Genomic DNA, 17669 nt, shown 5'->3' with positions numbered 1-17669 from the left:
CTTGCCTGCTGCTCATTAAAAGCATGATTTGTGTTTTTTCTTAGGATGACCAGGGACTTAAAGGCTATTTTTGCTATAAATCATGATTATAGACAAGTAAGCTGGGTAGAAATATAGACAGGGCTGGGCTCTTGAGGGAGTTGATACAGAGAATGAAAACACACCCTCTGTGGCCAGAGGAGCACCTGTTGGAGGCCAGGCCTCAAGATAAAGACAAAATGAGCAGGCCTGCAGACCTCCCCAAGAGATAAACCCCCTGATTCCTCTCTTCCTAAAAGGTCCTTGCTCTTTCCAGGCACACTAGCTATGTGACCTGCTTCCCCATTGGATCAATATTACCTAAACAGCTAAACTTATAATCTTACTGGTTGATCATAGTTTTGTCTCGCCTTGTGCCCACCTTGTGATGTTGAACCCACCTCATGATTTTGCTATAGGAAATGACTCTGTAAAATGGGATCCACAGCAAGCCTTTTTCAGGGCTCCTCCTGTCTCTCTCAGGAGCTCTTTCAATAAAATTTTTCCTACTCTTAACCTCTGTTGTTCCTTAGAATTGATTCTTCGATTTTGGGTGGTGTCTTGGACATCTAGCAGGTTAGGAGTTCCATTTATTTCCCCTGTATCGTCATGACTTCACTTGGGTCTACAGGTGCCCAATAGATAACTAGAAGTAGAACAAAGTTTTACTTTCATTTTCTAGTCTTTTTTTACTGTAAATTTGGGGTCAAATCTCTTTTAGCTCTGCATACAGACATGTTCATCATTTAGGGGATTTCTGTCTAAAAGTCAGCAAAGAAAAGTTGAATAGCCCTGAAAATACAAGATCCTATCCCCCTTCAAGACTGGACAATGGGGCCGGGGATATAGCTCAGTGGCACAAGTGCCTGCCTGGCAAGCGCCAGGCCCTGAGTTTGATTCCTGGTACCAAAAAAAAAAAAAAAAAAAAAGACGGGTCACTGAGATAAGAGGTTTAGAGGGGCATTCTACTGCACACAGAAGCCTGGAGCTCTTCCTGATAAGACCCCTACAGACAGATACCATTTCCTGGAATGGGACCAGCCCTCAGCCAAAAGGATTCCAGAGCTAAGACACCAAAACTGACATAGATATCAACTTGACCCCAGACCATCGGCTAATCCTTGAAAGCTGGTTTCCCAACTATGCAAGTAGGCAAGTCTAAACCCCTATATCAGAGTGTGCCGCCTCCAGCTGCCTAAGGGAGAGTCCTTTCTTCTCTTTCCTTCAGCTTTCCCATTACAGTAAAGCTTTTTCCCTTGTAGATTTCTGCTTCAGTTTTAATTTCCATTTCTACAAAAGCAAGAACCTACTCTAGCTGACGACAGATCTACCAGCTCCAGGTAATTCTTGAGCTTTTTAACATGCATCAGAATCATCTAGAAGGTTTGCTGCACACCTAAGGCAGGGCCCCAGCCCCAGAGTTTCCGAAATCAGCAGGTCTGCGTGTGGGGGCTAAGAATTTGTATTTCTATCGAGCTCCCATATGACCCTGCCGGTGCTTTCCTGGGGACAGGCTAGGAGCATCTGGTTCGAGGCCATCTCTCAGCTTGGTACAGTGCGTCCCCAGCGATAAAAGGGCTCTGTAGAAGGTTGCCTATGGCCACAGGAACGTTTCACCTCCCAGGTAAAAAACAAAAAAACTAACCCATAATGCCCAGGACAAAGCAAACCTTTGCAGAGTGCGGGAACCAGATAAACTTCAAACTGCATGAGTCAGGGTAGGAAATGGTAATTTTAAAAAGGAGCAAAAACAGCCTTGAAAGAGGCAGAACTGTCTTGCAGAAATCTGGTGCCAAAAGCCTAAAAACAAATGACATTTTCACTTTTCCCTTCCAGCCCCAGAACAAAATGTTATTTTAACCCAGGGAGTGAGTTCTCTCGCCTGCCCTGGGAGTGGTTCTAAAGAGCCCTCCTGCACTGCACGCTGGTTCTCACCCCCAGTGACAGACACTAATCAACTGGAGAGGGTTTAAAAATATCTGACCCCTGGGACATCCCCGTAGAGACTGGTTTCAGTTGAGGGCGCTGGGACCCCCGCTGACTCTAAGGTGTAGGCAGGGAAGAAAATCGCAGGTTGGGCTTGTCATGCTCGATTCTGGGTTAGGCTCCTGAGCACGTCAGCAAACACAGGACCAGTTCGACACGAGAGCAAAAAGAAAGTAACCAGACAGGCCAGAGTCTCGGGCCAGAGTCTCGTGGGCTTTTCTTGTTTTCTGACAGTAATTTGTATTGAAATGCCCCTTCCGTCCTCCCCTCAGGGCCCCTCTGGGCCCCCTTGTTCCCTAACACTTCAGGGGGTTAATGACAACAAAGAAACAGTCGTTCTGTATAGAAAACAGGAAATAGCGCACAGTAATATAAGCTGGGTAGAAAAGGTACCCGGATGTGCGAAAGATTAAAAATCTAGACAATAATGACCTAGAGAGTGAAATGTTAACAATCGAAACAACCCTAATGATACATTATTTGAAAGCACAAGACTCCTGTGCTCTTGCATTTGATGTTCAAGATTACATTGCAGTGTTACAGAGGGTGGGGATGGTTCAGTGAACATGGAACTGCCAGGGTGGACAGAGACAACAATGAGCAGGGGAACAGTTGGTGCTGGGGGGAGAGGAAAACTGGAGTTGAGAGAACAGGTTGGCTTTTCCCAGAACACATTAATCACACAGAATGGCAGAGCGGAAGCTGCAGGTGGTTGCAGGCCTCAGCCCAAGGAAGGGAATGAACCAGGTTGCTGCAAGACTGCAAAGAGCAAGAAAGACTTCTGGTCTACACCAAAAGAGCAACAGGCAGGTGAGAGGCCAAGCGCCCATACATATCATCTGCTTATTCCCAGAGGGAGACAAACGGCACTGGTGCCTGATAGGTTCCTGACCGGGTATGAATTGCTGAATTATTATGGTGGTGGTGATCTAACATAGCTGAAGCCCAAAACAACAGCTTATCTTCCCAATGTCCACCACTCTTTCTCCTCGCCTCAGCCCAGAGTACAGCTTCCTCTTGCCCTTCCTGTGTGTGTGGGAGACCCAATCAGCTCCTGACACGTCACTGAGCCCACCCCTTAAGCTACGCCCCTAGCCAGAGTCTTTATAAACCCCCAGGTCCCTTGTCTGGCCCCAGAGGAGTCCAGTATCTTCTGTTGCCCTCTGCACTCCGTGTCCGGAGTAAAGGCCTTCTTTCTTTTCTTTGGTTCTTTTCTGTGCAAGAAACGTAATAGTGCCACCAAACATCATCTTTCTGTTCCTGCAGCCTTGACATTTCCCTAAGGCAGTGATCTGCAAACTTTGGTGCCCACTGGAATCACGGGAGGGGGGGCGGCGGGGGGGTGGCATGGTAAAAATCTCCCTGTCCAGTGCACACCCTAATAACATCTAGGTCTAATGACATCTAAGTCTAGGGCAAGGAGTGAGGTGGCATTTTTGTTTTGTCTTCAAGATTCCCCAAATGATGCCAATGTACAGCAAAATGTGAGAAGCATCCCTCCAAGTCCACATCAGGACTCAGAAAAGCACAGGAATTGAAGCGAGTAAAGGACAGGAAGTGACGTCCGTACCCCCAAACCTGGATGATTAGAGAAAGTAGGTCACGTGAGCCTTCTCTCCAGCCGTATTTCCCAACATAAGCTCCTGGGAAAAATAAAAACTAGGATGAACTAAAGAAAGATTAACTATTTAACAATATTTGAGGATTCCTTTTAGAGAGAGAGAGAAAGGAGAAGGCACCTCCGGAAGAGTTTACCTTGCAGCGCCAAGTATATGCCTAATAAATATCTGTGGATGGGTGGCTAGAATGCCGACGCAGCCTGTGTCCTCTGGCTATGTCACATAAAAGGCAAAGGCAGGTCACTTTAACCTTTAAAGAAGCAATATTTTTTCATCTTTTGTTCACCCTACACTGAAGAATTCATTTCTCTTTTCCTCCCTCTAGCATGGAAGCCACATAAAACAGTCTGCAATGTGCCAGCCACTGCAGCTATGGCTGCTGTGTGCTTCTGAAAGTGTGCTTTGAACCTGTGAAAAAGAATCCTTCAGCGTGACAGTTCAAAAGCAAGTTTCCACACTCAAGTCCACCCCTCGTGGAACCAGAATTTCAGACGTATGGCTCAGGAATCTGCATTTCAGTAAGCTTCCTGAAGAGATTCAGAGCAACCTGGAAGTTTAAGAAGCACAGTTCCAAAGCTGAGTACTTACACGGCAGGTGCTCACCAAAACAGGCCACGGCGTAGCAAAAAAATGCTACAACTCTATATTTTTTAATCTAAGAAAGCAGACAATTACTGCCTGAGATGACAGGGCCAGAGGAGTGTGGATTAACTGGTTAGTTGAGAAGGAGTACTAGAAAACCTCTAAGGCTGATGAAAATGTTCTGAATCTTTTAATTACCACTGGCCTTGGTTAACTGGGTGTAACCTTTTGTTGTAATTCTTTACATTGTACACTTTAAATGGGTATATTATATAGAAGCCATATTCTTGTACATATGTTGATTTTTAAATTTAAAAACATGAAAATTAACAAATAATACAGAAATCAGGTTGTCTACCATATGATTTTAAAATAAAGGTACAGGACTGGGGATATAGCTCAGTGGCACAAGCGCCTGAAAACACAAGGTCCCGAGTTCGATTCCCAGTACCAAAAAACAAAGCAAAACCTAAAATAAATGTACTTATTAGACCCTCTGTATTGGCAAGTTGCAGGATTGTGGATTCAACCCAGTGTAGGTGGGAAATATTGGAAAAAAGTTGCAGATGAACCAAACAAGTACAGACATCCCTTTTGTCATTATTTCCTGAGCAATATAATATAACAACTCTACACAGTATTTACATTGTGTTGGGTGCTACCTATAATCTAGCCGATGGGGAGGGTGTGCTTAGGTTACATGCTAAAACTAAGCCATTTTGTGTAAGAGATTTGAGCATCCAAGGGGGTCTTAGAATGAATTCCCCCAAGGAAACAGGGATTCGTGTACACACTCAAAAAGTTCTCTCCTAGGAAAAGTGAGCCATGTGTTCATCTGATGCCATGAGTTAGTCTAAATTCTCTCTGAACAGGAAACAAACGATCATAAAGTGGGTCTCTACTTCTTTCTGTTAACCCAAGTTCAGCTCTCCTACTGCAACCTGATTAAACTGATTTTGGGGGTTTTTTTGAGACAAGGTCTCACTATGTAGTTCAGGCTGGCCTTGTACTCATGACAGTCCTCCTCCTCAGCCTCTGGAGTGCTGGGATTACAAGCATGCACCACCACGCCTAGCAAACTGATTTCTGATTCCTCATGGAACCTGAAATCTTAGGCCCTCCTAGACAGAACCCTTTACTCCTTTTCCATATACCCATCCCGGGGGCCTCATCCATTCCAAAATAGCCTGTAGGTAAAGATCACAGATTCCTGTTTGAAAGTAAACATGGTCAGTAAGCATTATTACAACCATTTCATGGAAGGAAAACAAATCTACACTAATTTAAATAGTTTTCTCATCTCTATGTTATGTAAAAAGTAGGAAGTATTTTGCTGTCTGTCCGTTGCCATGTCCACCAGAAACACGTGTCCCTCTGTGTGACCATGTGTAGATTCTGTACCATGAGGACAGACTATTCATAACTAAAATAAAGACGAGTTGTCACTATTTAGGGCTAAGGTTAGGGTTTGTCACTAGGGGCATTACGGGTGGGTAGCGGACACCCATACCATAGTTTTCTAATGAAAACATGTACTTTAGCATACTGGTAGCTAGCTGTGTGTCTCAGTAGCTGCACTGGGGGAATACAAGAAGCAATCTTTGTGTTCCCCCACGTGCTACAACAAACAGCGAGGTGTATCCACGTGTGACAAAGGGTCAGCACATGAGTTTTACCCACGTTACACTTCACGTTACATTTTTGTGTGTGTATAATTTGCTTTATTAAATGGTTTCTTCTGATTTTTCTTCGCAAATTAGCCCAATTCATACTACATTGCATGAAAATCCGAGTTTACAACTTTGGGAGGAGGTTGCAAGTGAGTCATCAGGTGATTCCGCTACCAGCGATGACCTGGGTCATGTAGGTCAGAGAAGTTAGCAAGATATGACAGAGAAGTACAGAATGAAGACTCTGATTCACATGAGGAAGAAAACAGTAATGCAAGCAACTATTTGACAAGTCAAAATGGTAATGTATACCTGAATGATCCAGTGTTGGAACTAGGAAAGGAAATGTTATTAGGTTCTTTCCAGGGGTGAAATCTATTGGACAGAACACTAACACTGTGATTCAGTGTTGGAAACTATCTGTAACAGACAATATGCTACAAGATGTTTTGAAGTATGCTAATAATGAAATAAAAGTAAAACATTCTGTATGAATCAAAATTAATACTCAAAAAATATATTTATCATAGTCCCTCACTATCTGAACTAAAAGCCTTCCTAGCAGGACTTTATTATCCTAATCTTCAGAATCTGAATGATTTATGGAGAAGTGACTGGTGTGGAACTGAGATTTTTAGAACAATAATGATACTCAACAGATTTGTTTTCCTTCAAAATTTCCTGGGTTTAATAATGAGAAAAAGACCTGCCAAGAAAAAAAAAAAAAAAAAAAAAAAAAAAAACACGACCATTTGGCTGCTATTTACTCATTTTTTGAAAGCTTTGTTTCAAATTGTCAAGCAATTTATGCACCATCGGAATACCTGACAACTGATGAGCAACTTGCATCATTTCATGGTTGCCAAAGCTTTTGGCAGTATATGCCAAGTAAACCTTCCAAATGTGGTATAAAAATGTATGCCCTGGTAGATGTGAGAACATTTTATACCTTGGATTTAGAAATTTATCCTGGAACTCAGCCATCAGGTCTTTATTCATGCAATAATAAACTGTATGACATTGAGAACAGACTTGCACATATTTCAAAAAGTAACCCAAATATCACATTCAACAGTAGGTTCACAAGTTACCTATTGATGTCACATTTGTTAAAAGAATACCAGTTGGCTGGCACAGGGACTACTCCAAAGAACAAAGCCAAGATTTCTGAAAAAAATGTTGCAAGTTCACAATAGAGACATATACAATACAATCTTGGGAGTTCAGAAAGACATAACATTGGTCTCCTCACAGTTTGTAATAGCCAGATCTTAGAAACAGCCCAAATGCCCATCAACTGGTGAATAGATAAAGAAGATGTGGGGTTTTATACTACTCTGCCCTAAAGAAGGATATGCTTGAGACATTTCTAGGTAAATGGATGTACTCTTATGCAAAATACATTGGACACACGTGTGTAAATACCGCATTGTTGGGGCTGGGGATTTAGCTCAGCAGCACAACACCTGTCTGGCAAGCGCAAGGTCGTGAGTTCGATTCCTGGTACTGGAAAAAAACAAACAAACAAACAAACAAAAAATACCATATTGTTTCTCTGGTGTAAGTAACCAAAAGTGTAAATAAAGATCAAAATGTATAAATATTGTGAAATAGGAAGAAAATGGGAGGGAGAACAAAGGAAGGGGAGGGGGAAAGAAAAGAAGGGAAAAGTAAACAAAAATGAAAAAAGAAGGAAAAAGTCTTTTGTAAATGGGGAGGGGAGGAGAGATTGAAGGGAGGGTAGGGGGATGGGAAAAAAAAACAAAGTTATATCATCTGCAGGTACAAATTCTCTATGATGAATGTGATCATTATATATATCTAAAATGTACCAGTAAAAGCTTATTGGGAAAAAAAAAACCACTGGCTTCTTATGTGGTGAAGAGAAACAAAGTAGTATTGCTACTGTCAACATCACACCATGATGTTAAGATTGGTAGCCAGGCATGGCGGTGCACACCTGTAGTCACAGCATTTGGGAGACTGGGGATCCTGTGAGCTCAAGGTCAGCCTGTGCTACACAGTGAGTTCAAGGTGAGTGTGGACTGTATAGTGAGACCCTGTCTCAAAAAAAAAAAAGATAGATAGTGAATCTTCAACACAAATTAAGCCAGAAATTTCATTTTACAACAAAATGAAAGATGGGATAGATATTGACGAATTATGCACCAACTATGATGTCACTCAGACACAAAGCATTGGCCAGCGGTTGTGTTTTACTTGAACCTAAACATGTCAGGGATAAATGGTTCCATAGTTTACAAAGAAAATAACCAGCACAAAATATCACAGAGAAATTTTCTTAGAGGATTGAGACTTGAACTGATAAATGATCAATTACAGTAGGGAAGAACAATATGTATCTGCACAAAGAACTCCACAAAAGGATTCTGGAGCAGGCCAGAGAACAGACAGGTGAACATCCCAAGAACATCCAAAGAAACAGGAAGACCAGCAAGATGTCAAATATGTCCTACCAAAGAAGATAGGAAAACAAAACATGTGCTATCAGTGTAAAAGATACAATATTTGTGCATGGGGCAGGTTAACTGCCTTAAGTATGATAATTCAAGTAAAGATTTTTTTTGTGGTAGAGTTTTATTTGATTTATTAATTTGATTTATTTTATTTATTTATTAGAGTTTTATTAATTTTCATTGCAGTTCACTCAGGGATTTATTTTGGTTGGTTTTTTTTGGTTTAGTAAGCTGATGTAGAAAATGTTGATGTTTATTCCAAACACTCACTATATATTTGCTATTTTATTTTATTGATATTTCATTTTCCTGCTAAGTGGACATTGTATAATACAATAGGAAGCTCCTGACAAAAGAGGAAGACAAGAGAGGTGACAAGCATGGCCTGGCAAACAGGAAAAGAAAGCTAAGCACAGGTGCTGTCAGTGATGGGAGACTTGTGTATGGAACACGCAGTTGTCATGTGTAAAGACTGTGTTAGTACAATAATTGAAGCAAAGATTATTATTTCTGTGATAAAGTTTTGTTTGTATTTTCATCATAGTTCACATAGGGATTCATTTCTGTGGTTATTCTTTAGGACTTGTAAGCAGGTAAACAGTTAATGTTGAAAATGTTGGTGCTTATTCTAAGCACTTGTTACATTAAAAGTTAGTATTTTATTTTATTGACATTTTACTTTCCTGTTAAGTATACATGCTTAATATAATTAAAGTCATAAAATTAAAATTAATAACTCATCAATAGAAATTCTCCTGAAAAATAAATGTGGGCATTACGCACCCTCCATAATATGCCTTTCAAAAATTTACCATGATGCCCTTAAGGTTCCATCAGTATCCATTCTGTCTCTGACTGCTTCAAAGAACACTGCAGACATTGAAGTCAAGTTTGATCAAACTGAAGTTCAATAAATGAAGCAAATCTGGAGCGAGAATAGAAATTCCCAAATGATTCTCACGGGGCGCACGCCTTTGTACCATGAGGCTGTAGAGTACAGCAGGTCTCTGAGGCCACCAGCCCAAACAAAGCGACTCCAAGGACAGAAGACAAATCAGTAACACAAGAAACTTCCTTTCCAGGCAGACCCCTCCTGCATAAACATACACACACTAACAAGGTGGCAACACACAAGAAAAACACAGATCTTGAAAACATTATACTGCTGGGCATGGTGGTGCACGCCTGTAATCCCAGCACTCGGGAGGCTGAGGCAAGAGGATCGTTACGAGTTCAAGACCAGCTCACTACAAAGTGAGCACAAGGCCAGCCTGAACTGCATAATGAGACCCTGTCTCTAAAAAAGAAAAAAAAAACATTATACTCAGTGAAGGAAGCAGAACCCGCGAGCCATATATGGCAGGACTTCATTTATGGGAAATGCTCAGCCAAGGCAAATGAATAGAAACCGAAAGAAGATTAGAGGCTGTTGGGGCTGAGGGAAGGGAAGAATGAAGACCAACTGCTGATGGGTGTGGGGATTCTTTCTGGGGTGATGAAAATGTTCTGGAATTTGATAGTTGCACAATATCATGAATGTGTTTATTGACACAGAATTTTACACTTAAAATGATTTAAGCTATTGCTCAAAATGGTGAAAGAAAGAAAGGTGAAACGAAGGCTATTACATACGAAAATAAGTTGGGCACTCAGATAACCAAAAGAGTAAAATGAAAATAAGAAGCATCAAGCAAGTTAAAATCAGAGTACTATAACCTAAAGGCCTGGGGACCCACACGATATGAAGAATCAAGGCAACGCTGAGATTCAGTTTCACATTCTTTGTATTGACACAACTTTTTAAAGGCTCGAGATGCCACTTGGCAAGAATATGAAGCAAGGGAATGTTCATAGCTGGTGGGAAAATAGCTTGGCAAACACACTTTGAAAAACTATCTGGGATCATACAACTTAAGGTAAATATTCAAATTCCCCTACTACAGACCTAAGGAAACTTGGCGTGCATGTACACAAAGAAACACACCAAAATATTCCACAAAATATTCAAACTTGGTTTAGTAGCAAATCTTGGTTTAGTAGCAAAAAAAAAAAAATTTTTTTTTTTTTTTGTCTTTTTGAGACAGGGTCTCGTTCAGGCTGGCCTTGAGCTCACTTTGTAGCCCGGGCTGGACTTGAACTCAAAATGATCCTCCTGCCTCAGCCTCCCGAGTGCTGGGATTACAGGTGTGTGCCACCATGCCCGGCTAGTAGCAAAAAAATTTAAAACAATACCAATTTTAAAACTGAGAAGAAAAGCAGGCGTGGTGGCACATGCCTGTAATCCCAGCACTTGGGAGGCTGAGGCAGGAGGAACGTTGCAATTTCAAGACCAGCCAGGGCTACAAAGTGAGCTCAGGGTCAGCCTGAACTGCACAGCAAGACCCTGTCTCAAAAAGACAAAAAAAGAAAAAAAAAAAAAAAAACTACAAAGAAAATGGATCAATTGCGTACATTCACACAAAGGAAAGCTATACATTTCAATGAACCATAGTTACCCCTCTCATATTTGTGAGGCTCACACCAAGGCTATAAATGGAGGCCCAAGTAAAAATATGCCTAAATATTTAACAGTAATAAATCAAGTTAAGAAACCACTAACTAAAATATGTTCTTTCTTCCTACTGTAATGAACATACTTCTATAATTTCCAAGATGGCCATGTTTGAGTTTAGAATTCTTGGACACTCCAGAGTTTTATGAAAGGACACAGGACTGCAGAGGAAGCCAGCCCTAGCTCCCAACTCCACTATTCCTTTCTCTTCCCATCCGGGCTCCATCGCACTGCTAGTGCATTCAGAGGCAATCTCAGTTCAGGGATGAATTCAGAGGCAATCAGCCCACCGTCCAGTATATGCAAATTCCATCCGTCTAAGGAAAGACCAGGGGAAGAAGGAAGACACATACACCGGCCCCGGAAGTGGCCCAAGAACCCAGGGTGTGGTGTAAGTTTGGGTAGAGGGAGACACAGGCTCTAGATGGGCACAATTCCCTTGCAGCAAGGATTCCTCAAAAAGTAAGTAGAGATGCAGGCAAACAACCACCATGAGCGAGACCTGTAAAGCCTAGTGCCCAGGCAGAAGATGGTAGAGCAACAGAGCACTATATATTCAGATGGTGAATCTCAGAAGTATTAAGTTTAGCAAACAAAGCCCATATATCCATCCCTTGGGATCCACAGGTGATAGGTTGCAGGATCTCCTAATACTGAGATCCCAGATGCTCAGGCCCTTATATACAAGGTGTAGTACATGCATATAACCTACACATATCCTCTCCATAATTTAAATAATCTCTAATTACTTACAATATCTAATACAATGTAAATGGTATGTAAGTAGTTATTACACTGGATTGCTCAGCGAATAAGGACCAGGAGAGAAGTCTGTACGTTTTTAGTACAGATGGACTCTTTTGCCCAAATATTTTCCATCTGCAGTGGGTTGAACCCACTGATATGTATGACCACTATATAATATATAGAGGTCAACTGTATTTGCACCTTCAGTGTTGATACCATCTATGGGGTTGGCAAAATGGTCCAAAATACTGCTTTATGATATGAAAAAAAAAAAAATACACATGGGGAAAAATAATGACCAAATATAGAATCACACTTACCTCTCATTACCATCTGTAAGAAGGAGACCATTGGTGATCAAGGAAGAGAATTCGGGAGGGTGTAGACATGCAGTGTTCTACTCTTTGACTGACTGGGGGTACACAGCTTACATAAAAAGAACTTTAATGAGAAAATTGTTTTGGAGGGATGCTGGGCTTCAAACCTAGGACCTTGTACAAACTAAGCACATGTTCTGCCACTCTTCTACACCTTTCATTCTGATTGGTCAGAACCTGGAAATGGTGGAGGTGTGTAACCACTCAGTATAGCAATTCCATGGTAAGGATCTGCCCAGGATACACCCTTGCCATGAGCATCAACACTTAAATGTGTAGATTCAGGGGTCTGTAAACAAGAAAATATAGTAGAGGGCTTATTGAATCATCTAGCTAATCCTGACTAGAAAGAGTTAAAAATGAATTTTACTAGAAAATTTCCCCCGGGAAGCAAGTCAAGGACAGAGGTACTACAGGGAAAATGAAAATCCAGATAAAGAAATGGCCTTGGGCCTCGCACCAAGAGACCAGAGAAAGAGCTGCCAGGCAGGACACAGAGGGAAGCCAAGTGCACATGCGATGGTCGCCCCACCTCTAAAAAGTACAGGGGAAGCAGGGGGGGGGGCTAACTTTATTAAGGCAGGATGTACTTACACCTGTGCACTAACACATACACATATACGTGTGTGTTCACGCTACAGTCACTATGTTACTCCCTCTAGGGTCATTATAGAGTATAATAGCTATCCACAGGCCCTTACTAACGCTAAGCTAACCAAGAGCAAGGCACACCCAACACCCCACCAACAACAACTAGATGCCCAGCCCAAAGATAAGGCCTTGAAAGGTAGGTCAAGGACAAGTAAACAGACAAAAGCTGCGTGTAGACCACCAGAAGAAATGACATTAGGCAGAGGCGCTGGGAAGCCAATCCAGTTAGGGCAAGCTCCAGGTCGGGGGTGCGGGAGAAGCATCATTCACCCTCCTATAAAAGTAGCTAGGAACAAAAGCCCACAGGTCCTCCATCTTTCTGGAGCCCCCTACCCTGATTCTTATCAGGGTAGCTATCTATCTTCTCCTTTTCCTATTTACAAATAAAGTGTCTTCCTTCAGTTAAACTTTGTCCCTCTAATATTTTATTGGGGCTGGGTTATGATCCCGGTGGGCTGCTTGGACAGCGGAGCAGCAGTGTTCAGCCCCCAGATGAAACAAATGTGTATTCTCGGCAGCACAGTTTTTTGTAGCAAGAAACTAACAGTGTGAATACCCATCACTTGGGGACCAGGTGACTGACTTGTGGTATGTCGTATGATGAAATACTGTTCACCATCTTTATTTTCATAGTCAGTTCAAATGAATACACCAGGCTGGAGGTGTAACTCAGTGATAGAGAGTTCACTCTCCCCCGACAAAACAAAACAAAACAGCTGGTGCGGTGCCGCAGTCTGTAATCCCAGCACTCAGGAGGTTGAGGAAGGAGGATCCCCAGGAGTTCAAGGCCAGTCTGGGCTATGCAGGGTGTGTTCAAAGCCAGTCTGAACTACAAAGTGAAACTCTTATCTCAAAAAACAAAAACACAAAAAACCCCAACTAGATCCTAATGTGTCAGCATCAATAGCCCTCCAAAATACAACACTGAGTAAAAATTCTAACTTTCATTAATAATACATTTTTATATGAACATAAATCTGTATGTTTAGAAATAGTAAAAACCAGGAAGGGCAGGATATACATCAAAATTGTTTCTGAGGAGAGGGAAATGACATTGGGGTAGACAAAAAATATCTTGAGGCTACTATGATTTTTTAATTTCATTTAAAAGAAGCAAATATGAAAAATGTAAGCAATGATTCTTGGAGATGAGTTATAAACTTATTATACAACATTTTTGCAATATCCTTATATATTCAGAGTACATATACTATGGTGCTTGTTTTTAGGGCTCTTTGAGACAGGGTCTTGCTATGTAGTCCAAGCTGGTCTCAGACTCACTAGGTATTCCCGGCTGGCCTCAAACTTGTGACGATCCTCCTGCCTCAGCCTCCTGAGTGCTGGAATTACAGGCATGTGCCACCATACCTCTTTTTTTTTTTTTTTTTTTTTTTTCAAATTACGAAACTGTCAACTAGGCCTCTTTCCATCTCCCCACCCCGACCCAAGGTTTCAATTAACCGAGAGGGAATGGCAAAAGTTTGCAAACAAGGAAGAGCTCAGAGGAAACACCCACCTTGGCAGAAACCACAAAACAAGCCAAAGACACTCAGCCAGCCTACTTTGAACGTTAAACAGAAATCATGCTTTTAAAATATTGCTAATATTTTAATTAATCAAAGATCACATGTCACAGAGTTACTGGACAATGGAAGCAGATACTTAAAAAGTCATGCCAGTCAGGGCGTGGTGGCACACACCTGTAATCTCAGCACTCAGGAGACTGAGGCAGGTAGATTGCCACAAGTCCAAAGCCAGGCTGGGCTACACAGTGAGTTCAAGGCCAGCCTGAACTACACAGAGAAACCTGGTCGCATAAGCCAAACAAACAGACGGAAAAGAGTCATGGTGATCATATTCAAACATCAACTCTGCCAGCTACCAGCTATGAGATCTTCAGCAAATGAGGAGGTTTAATTCCACCGAGATGGGACTTCCTGTACCTACCTTCAGGAGCCATCGGAAGACTAACTGGGACATCACTCTGCTGTATTTTTCACAGATCTGGGCGTATACTTCAACAAATGCTGGTTGTTGTTCATGTCAGAATTAGGATTTGAACTGCTCCATGCGTGGAGAATGTATTTCAGCAAAGCAAACAAATAGCCAAAACAATGTACCAGAACAAATGATTATACAACACCTAAGAAAGCTCTGTTTTCAATTAAAACATCCAGGTCAAAGCACTCTGGCAATAAATAAATAAATAAATATAAACAAACAAATAAATAAAATAGAAACTAGAGAATGAAAGAAAACCTATCTATAAATAATAGCACTGCAGAGGAAGTTTGTAAGTCCAACAAAATGCAAATTATCTCCATGTAAACACACGAACCATTTATTCAAGTCTCTGGTAACATCACCATAGCTATTTTTTAGTTCACAGATGCACCAAGAAAGTCCTTACACAGGCATCAAGCTTGAGAAGACAGCTCTTATAAAAGTTGCTAGGGGAAGAATATTAAAAAGCATGTCTAGTGGGAAATGTTTTCCAGATTCTGAGGAAAAAAAATTCTCTCCATAGGTGCTTATTAGGAAATTCTATATTACAATAGATTGAAAGTTTCTATTCCCAAACTCAAAAGTGATATAAACAGAAATTTTAAAATACAGCTGAACCAGCAAATGTAAAACTAAGATTTTGATCAATACACTAAAAAAAAAAAATTTACTGAATTCTCTGGAGGGTCCATCCAAACTTGCACAGACAAAATAATCCCTATATTATATATCATCTTTTAAATTACAGAAAGATGTAGATTAACAAACCACTCTATAGGCTAAACTGATTTTGATGTTTGCAAATCAAGAAAGAAAAAAATGCCATAATAATTTTCATAAAACTAAAAACATGTACAGATTATGTTTGTGTAGGGGTTTTTTTCTCCTGAAAATATAAGTTGAATTTATGAGACAAGGAATTTGAAAACTGGTATTAGAGAATAATAACATTATAGTATTATTAAAAACATTTAATCACTGGGCCACAGATGGAGCTCAGTATGAGAACTTGCCTGCAAGCGAGACAGCCAGGGTTCCAGCTCTAGCACCAAAAAATAAAACAATGAAAAATAAAAAATAAAAAAAGATGATGGTTTCGTGATTGTTAATAAAAAGTACTCCTGTTTGAGATAGTGAAGGAATTATGAAGCAAATGATGCTAGGATTTGCTTTAAAATAAAACACTGATGGAGTCAGCAATGGCAAAGGCAGAATAAGTGAAAGGAGACTGGCCATGTTTTAAAAACTGCTGAATCAAAATGAAGGGTCCGGGGGCTGGGGATTTAGCTCAGCGGCAAAGTGCCTGCCTGGCAAGTGCAAGGTCGTGAGTTCGGTTCCCGGTACCGGAAAAAAAAAACCAAAAAAACAAAACAAAACAAATAAAAAAAAAAAAAAAAAAGAAAGGTCCGAAGGAGTCAACATTCTCCTCTCACTATTTTCAAGTGCGTTGAGAAACTCCATAGAGAGCGAGTGTGGAGACCCACGACTATAACCTTACCGGCTCAGGAGAATGAAGCAGAAAGATCGCAACCTAGAGTCCAACCTGGCCAATTTAGCAAGACTCTGGCTCAAAATAAAATATAGAAGGACTGGGAATGTCGCTCAGTGACAGGTCCCTTTCCTAGGATGCACCAGGCTGTCCGTTCAATCCTGAGTTTTGAAAACAGAAAAGCAAAAAGCAAACAAACAAGAAACCAGGAAAACTGAAACTTTTAAAACCAAAAGTCAACTCTAGTTGGTGAAAAATTCTTCTTTACAAAACAGATAAGAACAGGAAAAGGTTACAAAGACTTCCAACGCTGTTGTTGTTCAGTATCAAGCTAGAACATTCTAGAATGTGCTAGAATGTGCTAGGACATTTCTTCCTCTTTTCTCTACCACTTTCTTCTTCTTGTGATTTACTTCTTTCTTCAGTTGCGACACTGTTACCTCAACAACTAGAAACAGACTCAAATTGTTGCCTCATAACATATTAAATATTTAAATAAGGTAGCTCGAAAGTGCCCGCCCGAAATTTGATGACCACAGTTTGGTCACTAGGCATCAGTTAGTTTTCAAGGACAGAAAGGTGGGAAAAGTACTCTACCGAGAAAAAAATAATTGAACAGAACTAGGGTGGGACTGATAAGATACAGGGAAAAACAGTGTCCAGAAAGAACCATTCGTTAATTCAACAAGGCATTCATTAGGAAGCAGATGGGAAGGAGGAAGGGGCAGAGGACGAATGAGCCGTCACAAAAAGGTTTTGGTGATTTATATAACAGATTAAGAGGTTGGCGGGAGCCGGGAAGGCTGAGACAGGAGGATCCCAAATTTAAGCCCCGCCTGGGCAAATTAGTGATTTAGGGAACGGTTGTCTCAAAATAAAACATCAACAAGGGGCTGGAGATGTAGCTCAGGGTCAAGGCCCTGGGGTCAGTCCCCAGTACTGTAAGGAAACTAAAACCAAAACACAGAGCCGGGGAGACATACGCAGATGCAGATGCAGATGCTTTGGAATAAACAAGCTGCGTTATTTCAATCCACTGCGCCGTCCCAGGAAGGAGTGGCCAGGGGTGCGGGCCACGCGCAGACACGGGAGGGAAGGAGGAGGGAAGCACCACTTCTTCGGTGGCTTTGGAGGGGACCGTTGTGGCCTGGGGGTGCGGCCCGTGCCCGAGACGCGCCAAGCCAGCGGTCACCCGGACGCGGGGCGGCGAGCGGCGGGACCCAGAAGAGCCCCGCGCCGGCGCGTGGAAGCGCCTCGGGTGCCCACGCGGCCGGGGAGGGCGCCCCACGTCTAGGGGCCGCGGCAGGAGCCAGGGAGACCCAAGATCCCCGGGGTGGAGGCTTAGGGGGGTCGCCCGGCCCGCAAACCTGCCTCCAACTTTTCCCTTCTCCAGGCCGTGGCTAACCCGAGAGTACTTTATTCTTAGGATTCTCACGGGCGGGGACGGGCAGAGGGAGCCTGTCCCCGCCAGCCAGGGTCTTCTGGGGCTCGCTCCAGG

General features: G+C 41.9%; 1 protein-coding gene across 1 annotated transcript in view; it reads right to left on the bottom strand.

Moving 5' to 3' along the window:
- Positions 1 to 17669, bottom strand: part of Zc3hav1 (zinc finger CCCH-type, antiviral 1) — a 59992-nt gene that overhangs the window by 40943 nt on the left and 1380 nt on the right. The gene's annotated exons all lie outside the window — the stretch shown is intronic.

The sequence above is a fragment of the Chinchilla lanigera genome, unplaced genomic scaffold (assembly GCF_000276665.1).
Source record: "Chinchilla lanigera isolate Chin_1 unplaced genomic scaffold, ChiLan1.0 scaffold00093, whole genome shotgun sequence".
In the NCBI taxonomy this organism is placed as follows: Eukaryota; Metazoa; Chordata; class Mammalia; order Rodentia; family Chinchillidae; genus Chinchilla; species Chinchilla lanigera.
Note: the sequence above shows the minus strand (reverse complement) of the source record. Positions and strands in the feature narration are given on the sequence as shown.